Genomic DNA, 8,768 nt, shown 5'->3' on the forward strand with positions numbered 1-8,768 from the left:
GTGGAATGAAGGAGGGGCACAGCAAAGACCAGCAACAGGCCCACCCGGTCCTGCAGTCGGGGTAGCACCTGTCCTGTCCATCAGCGCTGCCCCTGACCACTGCCAGCTGGGCCAGGTAGGACTCGCCTGTGTGTTGGGGGTAGAGGGAGGGGGAGGGGAGCCATGTCTGCCTCGCTCACACTTGGAAGCCCTGTTCTTGGCAAGGGGTTAATGAACATCGAATGCAAGAATGATAGGGTGAGGGAAAAACAGATGACTTCTAAAGTGGGCTGGACCGGTTTCTCTATCTCAGTCTCTTCACGCACGTATACATCTAGCGCAGTCAGGGTTGGGGAGGGGAGGGAAGAGGGAGGGAAGGAGGAAGAGAGATGGAGAAGGGGAGGAGAGGAAGGGAGGGAAAGAGGGAGAGACAATGATAAAAGCACAAGGTACTCCATGGGTCAAAATCATAGATGTTGCCAGGGGGTGAAGGCAGGGTCCCCGGTCACAGTGGCTTGGAGATTCCAGGCCCATCAACGGCTCACTTCACCGCGTCCATTCCTCACGTGCCGCGTCGAGAGGTCAGAGCAGGCCATCCTAACTGGTTCTAGACTGGACAGGCAATGTCTGCCCACCCTGCTCCCGGCCCTCCGTCTCCAGCCCCAGAACGCCCCAGGGGAGGCATGTGGAGTCCTGCTTTTTTCACAGGTTGGTTCTTTATCTCTTTAAATTCAAGAAGCCACTGGTTTGATCTCTGGTTTACTCACTTCATGACACTGGGGGGCCAGAGGGGGCCCCACCTCTTCCCAGTATTGTCAGCCCAGGTCAGGGAGAGAAGGCCCAGGAGCCAATGCTCATGAGGGTGGCAGCCATCACATTTAACCCCTTCCTCCCCTATCTGCTTGCTTCCCGGCAAAGGCATGTCCTGGCAAGGTCAGCTGAGTCCGTCTAAGTGTCCATGGTTCCATGGCATGGCACACGCCCTTGGTGAAGAAAGCGGCTCTTCTCGTGTGCAATGGAGAGATCCTACTTTATATATATTTTTTCGGCTTTCAAATAACAGGAGAACATTGCTGTTCTTTTGGCTCAAGCAAAAATAAGATGGTTTTGTTTTTGAAAACCCTATTTAAAGGGTTCATTATCTCACAGGCTGCTAACTATATACTCTGCGCCACACTCAATAAAAGCTTCATATAACTGTCTTTGAAATTAACAGCCACCTCTTGTGCTTTTCAAGTTATTAAAGACGCTGGCATGGTGGAGAGACTGTAAACTTTCTATACTGGTGATTAGTCAGCGGGGCCACATCCCACCAAATCCCCCAGGGCGTTCCCAACAAAAAGTTCCTTGTGACCCAAGCACCAATTTTTCTTTCTTGTCTGTTCATTCTAATTCCACTCAATTACTCCTGAGCAAGCTGTTTTATTCCTGTCAACTCATGTTATTTACTGGAGTCTGTCAGGAGGACTGGAGTGGAGGCTGATATTATGTAGGATGTTTTGAGACTCATTAAAACACTTTAAAACAATCACCTATTGTGATATTCACGGCCCTATATGGGGTGGCCTTGCCTGGGCCATTTGGAGCCTGGATCACTTTATTTATATGCTATTAAAAGTTTCAGATGAGAATGCTTTTTCTTGCTACAAAAATTTTGGACCTGGGAACCCAGGATTGGGTCTGGGCTTCTGGAGGCTTCTGGGCAAAGATCCAAAAGTTAACAGATTAAGTGTGTGTGTGTGTGTGTGTGTGTGTGTGTGTAAGGGTGTGTAAGGGTGTGTAAGGGTGTTATCCAGGAGCAGCTCTACCTCTGACTAATGGGCTGAAGAGGAATGGGGGTCAACAGGCAGTTCCAAATAGCCAGAGACGCTTGCCTTCTGGAAGAGAAGGTGGTTTCCCTGGGACAGTGTGTGTAAGAGCAGTTTTCCTCTGCAGATGGAAAGGTTCCCTGCTGTGTCACTCTTGGTCCATCATTATATAATCACAGAGCAATTTGTAGGAACAAGGCACCACGCTTAGATGTCCTGAGGGCGTAAAGCAGATAAGTTCATAGTCCTTGCATCATTCGATGAAGGATCCACTTTGCTGGCAGCATGCGGTGTCAGGTGCCAGGTGAGTACATGAGCCAGTGAGGGACCAGAGCAGTCACATTATGTCCGCCCCCCCCTCCCACCTTCCTCTTGCTTCCCACGGCAGCCTCCCGGCTTCCTGTGCTCCTGCGGCTCGTCCTCGTCTCTTCTGCTACCCCTGGTGACCCCAGGGCAGCCTAGATAGTCCCTGTGGCTGGAGGTTGACTCCTGTGCTCTAGGCGCCTGGACTCCAATGAAGAAGCCGTGCTCAAGCTGGGGAGGAAGTAGAGAATTTTTGCTCACCAAGTCCCCAAATCTGGAATTGCTCTTTTCTTCAGTGGTTCTAAGATGTTCTATGACGGCAGTGGTTGCTATGGACTCAAAGCAATGCTCAGGAAAAGTCTAAGTTAGGGGCACCTGGGTGGCTCAGTTGGTTGAGTGTCCAACTCTTGATTTTGGTTCAGGTGATGGTCTCACGATTCATGAGTTCGAGACCTGCGTTGGGCTCTGTGCTCATAGCTTGGAACCTGCTTGGGATTCTCTCTCTCTCTCTCTCTCTCTCTCTTTGCCCCTCCCTCGAGTTCTCTCTCTCTCTCAAATAACAAGTTTTTTTTTTTTTTAAAGAAAAAGTCCAAGTCAAAACAGCATACATCACCTCACACACTTCTAGAACATGGTTTTCCCACAAGTGTCTCATCTGCTCACAAATGCCATTCTCACCCAAGTCAGGGAAATAGAAGGGATCATTCCAAAGCAGCACCGGCAGGGGAAGTGAGCCTGCGGGTCTAGAGCTATGTGCCATGGGGCACAGCAGTTCTCCTTCTTCAAATGCATAAAGAGGAGATTGAACTAGACCAACATTCTCATGCTGTACTTTAGGCATGAGATGCCAATCTATGCTCCAAGAGAAGTTGATTTCCAGTCAGATCCACTGAGGAAACGCTACTTGCTATCTCCCTAGTTCCTAGACTGGCATCCTGCTCCCATGAATTTAGAAAGTGCTGTGTTAGCTGATGTTCAGAACTTGTCCCAGCTGGAAATTCTAGGATGCAACAAACAGGAAATGTGGATATCCAAAGTTATACGGCATTTGTCCAGGCACCTGGGGGGACATACATAAAAATAAAATCAAACCCACAGACCTATCTCTTAGCCTGGGGTGAACCCAGCATTTGCATTTCCAACAACTCCCCAGTCAGTTGTGATGGGTAGCAAGCATCATACTGATAAGTTGGGGCCCAATTTAGACCCAGATGCTTTCACAGGGCAAGGAAATGAGGGAAGAGTGAAAGCAAGGTTTTGTGGGGTTTTTTTTTTTTAGAGTTTATTTATTTTTTGTGCACATGTGTGTGTGTGTGTGTGTGAGAGAGAGAGAGAGAGAGAGAGAGTGCCCAAGCAGAGGAGAGGAAGAGAGAGAATCCCAAGGAGGCTCCACACTGTCAGAGCAGGGCTAGAACTCATGAACTGAGAGATCATGACCTGAGCTGAAATCGAGAGTCAGACGCTCCACCAACTAGGCCACCCAGGTGCCCCAGAGAGCAAGGTTTTCAATTGCTCGCTTCTGTTCACAGGAGGGCTGATTGTGCCTTTAGAAGACACTTCACCAGAAGTCAACAGTTGAAGATGCAGTGGGGCAGAATTTGTTTGGTTTGGTTTTAAACATCAGACCAAGGGGCGCCTGGGTGGCTCAGTCGGTTAAGCATCCGACTTCAGCTCAGGTCACGATCTCACGGTCTGTGAGTTCGAGCCCCGCGTCGGGCTCTGGGCTGATGGCCCAGAGCCTGGAGCCTGCTTCCAATTCTGTGTCTCCCTCTCTCTCTGCTCCTCCCCCGTTCATGCTCTGTCTCTCTCTGTCTCAAAAATAAATAAACGTTAAAAAAAAATTAAAAAAAAAAAAAACACCTCAGACCGACACTCAGACTATATCCTAAGGGCAAACGTCTATGGCTCAGTTGCTAGGTAGCCATTGCCTGGGGCCAGATGCAAAGTGATGCTGGCTGTCGGCTCTAGAGGCTTTGGGGACCTGAGAGAAGGGCGCCTGTGAGACGTGGCCTTCTCAGTGTCCTCTGGCTGCAAGCAGAGCTGACCCAGCCTTCTGTCCAGGGGCTTAGAGCTTTGGGGCAGAGAAGGCAGGAGTTCAGGAACAGGGCCAGATCAGCTTCCCAGGCCCGCGAGGTTAGTTCTCACCAACTAGGCCTAGTTTCTCACCGGGGAAAAACCACTGCTGCCCCTGTATCCCTGGCCTTCATCCACACACACACAGGAGAGCTGCTCGGCCCCCTGCCCACTGACAAGGCCGCCTGCTGACTGAGAGAGTCTGCTCTCCCCAGGAGGACAAGCCAGAAGTGATGGATCTTGCACAGACTGAAGTTCAAGGTGAAGTGCAAGCCTGGAAAATAAGCCTTATTACTACTCCCTCTCATATATTCCACAACCCAGACGAGCTAGATGACTCACCACTGTTTAGACAGATTCCGTTCTCCTCCTTGAGCATATTAGCTTCTGTTTTTCCTTCCCCACCCGTCCGTTGGACTCCTACACATACTTCAAGGCCTATGTCAAATGCCTCTTCCACTGATCTCTCCATTAGATGCAGGGATATCACTCCCCTTCGGAATTGCCAGAGTATATTATTTGCATCTATCAACTGGCATTTTTTTTTTTTTAGACGATAGTTGTTTTCTGTCTCCTTCTCTCAGAAGCTGGAAGCCGGAAGGCGGCATGTTTCAACATTGTGCTTTCTATGTAGCAGGTACGCGGTGACCATTTATGGAATGGAACGTATTGTCCTTGCCGACAGTCCTTGCAAAGCATCACAGCCCTCGCTACCTGTTGGAGGGCAACTGTTGGCACTGTCTCCATCTCTGCAGCATGGTGCCATCATCAAGCACGTGACGTGACACTGACGGTGTGGGGGTGCCTCCTGAGCAGAGTCAGCATCTTGACTGAAGTGTCTGGACCCCTTTGAGTTCCAGTCCCCACATGGGGTTGAAAGACACTCCGTTCTCCATTGAATTTGCAATCCTCAAGAAATAATGAAAAAAATGGAAATTTATTCCACCGAGAATATAACTTGGGCGTACACGTGGGCCACATTTTGCAACAGATGGGTAACTTATCTGATTAACAGCGCTGATCATTTGTCATAACGTAACACGTTATATCCCATCTTTATCATCTAGAATTTTCATGTTTGTAAATCTCACCTCCCTAAGAATGACGAAGCTTCGTGAGAACAGAATGAGTGACTTACCCAAAGGTGGAGAAGCCATGGGTGTTAGAGTCAGATCTGGATCCAAAGTTTGGTATCATTACTACTTAGCCAGCCACCTTGGGTGAGCTGCCGAGCAACTTTGAGCTGGTTTCCTCATTTTTAAAACCAGAGCAATGCTGCCCACCCCTGTGGGAACCAAACATGCCAACGGTACAGATTACTGGCACGTTACCTGTCCTGAACTAGGGGTTCCGTGCCTCCCCTTCCCTTCTCTCCTCCTCTGCTCATCCTGTAAAATACACAGATGCTCTAAGATTTCTGCCACCAAGTTTTCCGAACCTAATGCTGAGCGAAAGTGATCCTGGTATACTTATCAGGATGTGCACACAAAAATATTAGAAATTAGGACTGTCACAGGAAATGCAAAACATGTGGCCGCTGTGTTAGGACACTACTTGTTCAGAAGAAGAAAACAAAAACACTCCCTAACGACTCTTGCCACATGGAGAAGTCTTAACATGATTTCCAAACCACCACTTCTCCTTGGGCCACGGGGCCACAGCGTACAAGGGGCAAGAAGGCCATCCTGCTGCTCTGAGCCCTGCAACGGGAGGCACCTTCTCAGATTTATCACCCGGAAACTTCACCTCCGTGACTCCGAGGAGAAGGTTTCCATGCGGTCTGCCCACCTGCTGACCCTGGGGCATGATGTCCCATTTTCCATGCATTCTTCCATTCGTGTCCTGTCCCGTGACATTTGCCTCGCAAGCACTTGAGAACATCAGGCATCTGCTATTTAGTCTATAACCTGACACTCAAATTAAGAAAAATAAATGAGCTTACGCTGGCCTTGGGTATTTCCAGTAGCTGGAAATTCCCGTGGCTGAGAAACCTCGTGAAGCCATCTTACTGCAGCATTTTATAAATCTGGCTGCAGGGGCCAAATTACCCTGCCCAGTGAGGTGGGCAGAAAGAAAGCCTGCTGATGACAAAATCTCTTTTCAACTAAATGATTATTTTTGTCTTGATGTATGTGTGGTTATGTTGTTATGAATGACGGTGGTTTTGTTTAGTTTTTTTTTTTCTTTCCCAAAGTTTCAGAGAGAAGAGAGGCATGTCTTTAATTCACTACCCAGGAAACAGCGAGCGTGGTTCTTCTTCCAAAATCCCCATCCAAGAAGCTGATGGCAGGCCTCTGAAACAGACCACCTGTGGGCACGTCACGAAGAAGTGGGCTTTGTTTTGACCAGGGCCTGTGGAAGGGGACGCTCAGTGCTCCGTCCCTTAAATGCACTAAACGGTCGTTAGCCAAAGTGGATTTAACACACAGCCTCAAAACCAGCAGCTGTCTTTGCCACAGACATTGACCCCATCCCGCGTATAGACAGGCATCGTGTGTAATTACCCGGAGCATTTCCCTCACTGCGGAGTAAACTCGGGGTCTTCCCACCGGGGACGTTGCTGTGATAGAGTGGCCTGGATGTGGCCTGAGAAAGAATAGTTGTGGTGTACATACTCCAACCCAACTGCTTGTTCCCTCTCCGTGACCTACCCTTTGTGGGAAGCCAGGAATGCCAAATATTTCTTGCCGCTCTGCCCAGGCCTTTACTTACACTCCTCCCCACTCTGCGGCCCCAGACCTGGCCTTCTCCCTGGGCAGCTCAGGGCCCTCTGTCTCTCTCCTTGTTGAACGACTGCATTTTTGTTGGAGATGGTACATGAAACGTATTTCAAATAAAGCAAGAAGAAAGCATAAAATGATGTCTACGGGACCACATGCCGCCGTGCTCTGGCAGGGTAGATGTGCAATCCCCACGTAGGAGACTTCCTTGATAATGGCACAGTGTATCAAAGTTTCTAGGCTGGAGATACAATCACTTTTTTCCAAAAATGAAATGAGAGCCAGTCAACTGCAGACCAAAGGAACACAAGGTGGAAAATGGATGGGGAATGTTTTTAAAGAACCCACTGGCCACGCTGGGTGTTTGTTTCCTGAAGGGGAGAATTAAGCTCTCAGATCAGGTCTTTCATTTTTTGGTTTCGTTTCTAATTCTAGAATCTCCTCCGACCGCACTGGGAGGGCAAAGGGGGAAGACGGCTTCTTCTGTAGTTTTTGCTCCACATTTGTGAGGACATTTTCTTCAACAAATCTGTTTTGCCCCAAGGTACATTCTCAAAATATTTCCAGGCAGTATAACTCCAGAGGTGGGGCCTCAGGGAAGCTATGAATGTCTTCATTGCAAATCTACTGAAGAGAAGAGGTAGGCATCCTGAAAAGTTTCCTCTGGCTAATAGCCATGTGTCTCCGTGTGCCTGGGACAGGCTCCATTCATATCTGTTGACCTGTTATGATTATGAATAGTTGCCTCTTTCAAAAGTGTCCTGTTTGGATGATAACTTGTGTGGACATCCCTCCTGTCACGAAAAGTATCATGTCTTATGTCCATGTCAAATATGGTGTAGAAGTAACTGGTTCTGCAGCTGGCCTGGCAGGTGGCCTGGCTCTCAGGAGGGAAGGGATGACATCTGAACACACAGGTGGTGCCGTGGTCTTACAGGCCACCGTGCTGTCCATCCCTCGGGGCAGGTCCTGAGCTTTACACCCAGCTGCTGACTGCACGATATTAATGGGAATAATTGAAAATAAGACACTTGGCTTTAGATTAGAAGGCAAAGTAGACCACTGGGTCTCTTCCCTGTCTCAAGACCTCATGCTCCTTAAGACTCCACCAACATCTGCAGAGTAGACGGTGACCCTGCTGGCTGAGGCAGGACCCCCTCAGCCCAGTTTTTCTTCCATGCCAGGATAGGTGGAACATCCCCAGATAGAAAAACAAAAACAAAAAACAAAAACAAACCCACCCAATACATCTTTGTCAACAAATGCCTAAAATACAATAACGAGCATGTCCCGGACATTATTGCTTGCCCAGATGAGCTATTGGACCCATTTGGAATCCTATGTGGGTATTTAGGTAGTGAGAGAAAGTTTGGAGACAAGGGGGAAAGGAACAAAGAATGGATTGACTGATGATTGTATCCTAGACTCTGAGCTCAAGGCGTGACTATTTGCCTACTGAACATGTACATAATTGCATTGGTGTGGGGAGATTTTTGTCCACTCTTAATTATTTTGAATACATGAGAAGGTTTACTTTTAAGAACAATTCACAGTAACATATATAGCCATTTGTGGACATTCTTCCTAAAGATAAGTGTTTTGTTATCTTTCATTTTACTCCTTATGCAAAACTCATTTATGATTCTGACAGTGTGCCTACAGAATTAATATTCAAAAAAACCTGTTTGATTTGTGTTACTTTTTATTTTAACTGGGGTTCATTTTAAATGGATTGAGAAGAAACTTATGATGCTTTGTCAGCTTCCAAGCTAACCATGACATTGATGGACACGAGACAGATGCAGGGTCTGTTACCAACACTTGCTTGCCAGGTCCCATGTGGTTGAATTCAGAGCGATGTTGCACAAAAGAAATGGTTTTGATT

The 8,768-nt window shown here is 48.0% G+C and overlaps 1 long non-coding RNA gene across 1 annotated transcript; it reads left to right on the forward strand.

Annotated features, from left to right (window-relative positions):
• Positions 1 to 474: 474 nt before the first annotated feature.
• LOC122216415 lies at positions 475 to 6,895 on the forward strand. The gene is made up of 2 exons (XR_006200894.1): positions 475 to 687; positions 6,358 to 6,895. It is a non-coding gene; the product is annotated as an uncharacterized LOC122216415 (long non-coding RNA).
• Positions 6,896 to 8,768: the final 1,873 nt, after the last annotated feature.

The sequence above is a fragment of the Panthera leo genome, chromosome A3, assembly GCF_018350215.1.
Source record: "Panthera leo isolate Ple1 chromosome A3, P.leo_Ple1_pat1.1, whole genome shotgun sequence".
Classification (NCBI taxonomy): domain Eukaryota; kingdom Metazoa; phylum Chordata; class Mammalia; order Carnivora; family Felidae; genus Panthera; species Panthera leo.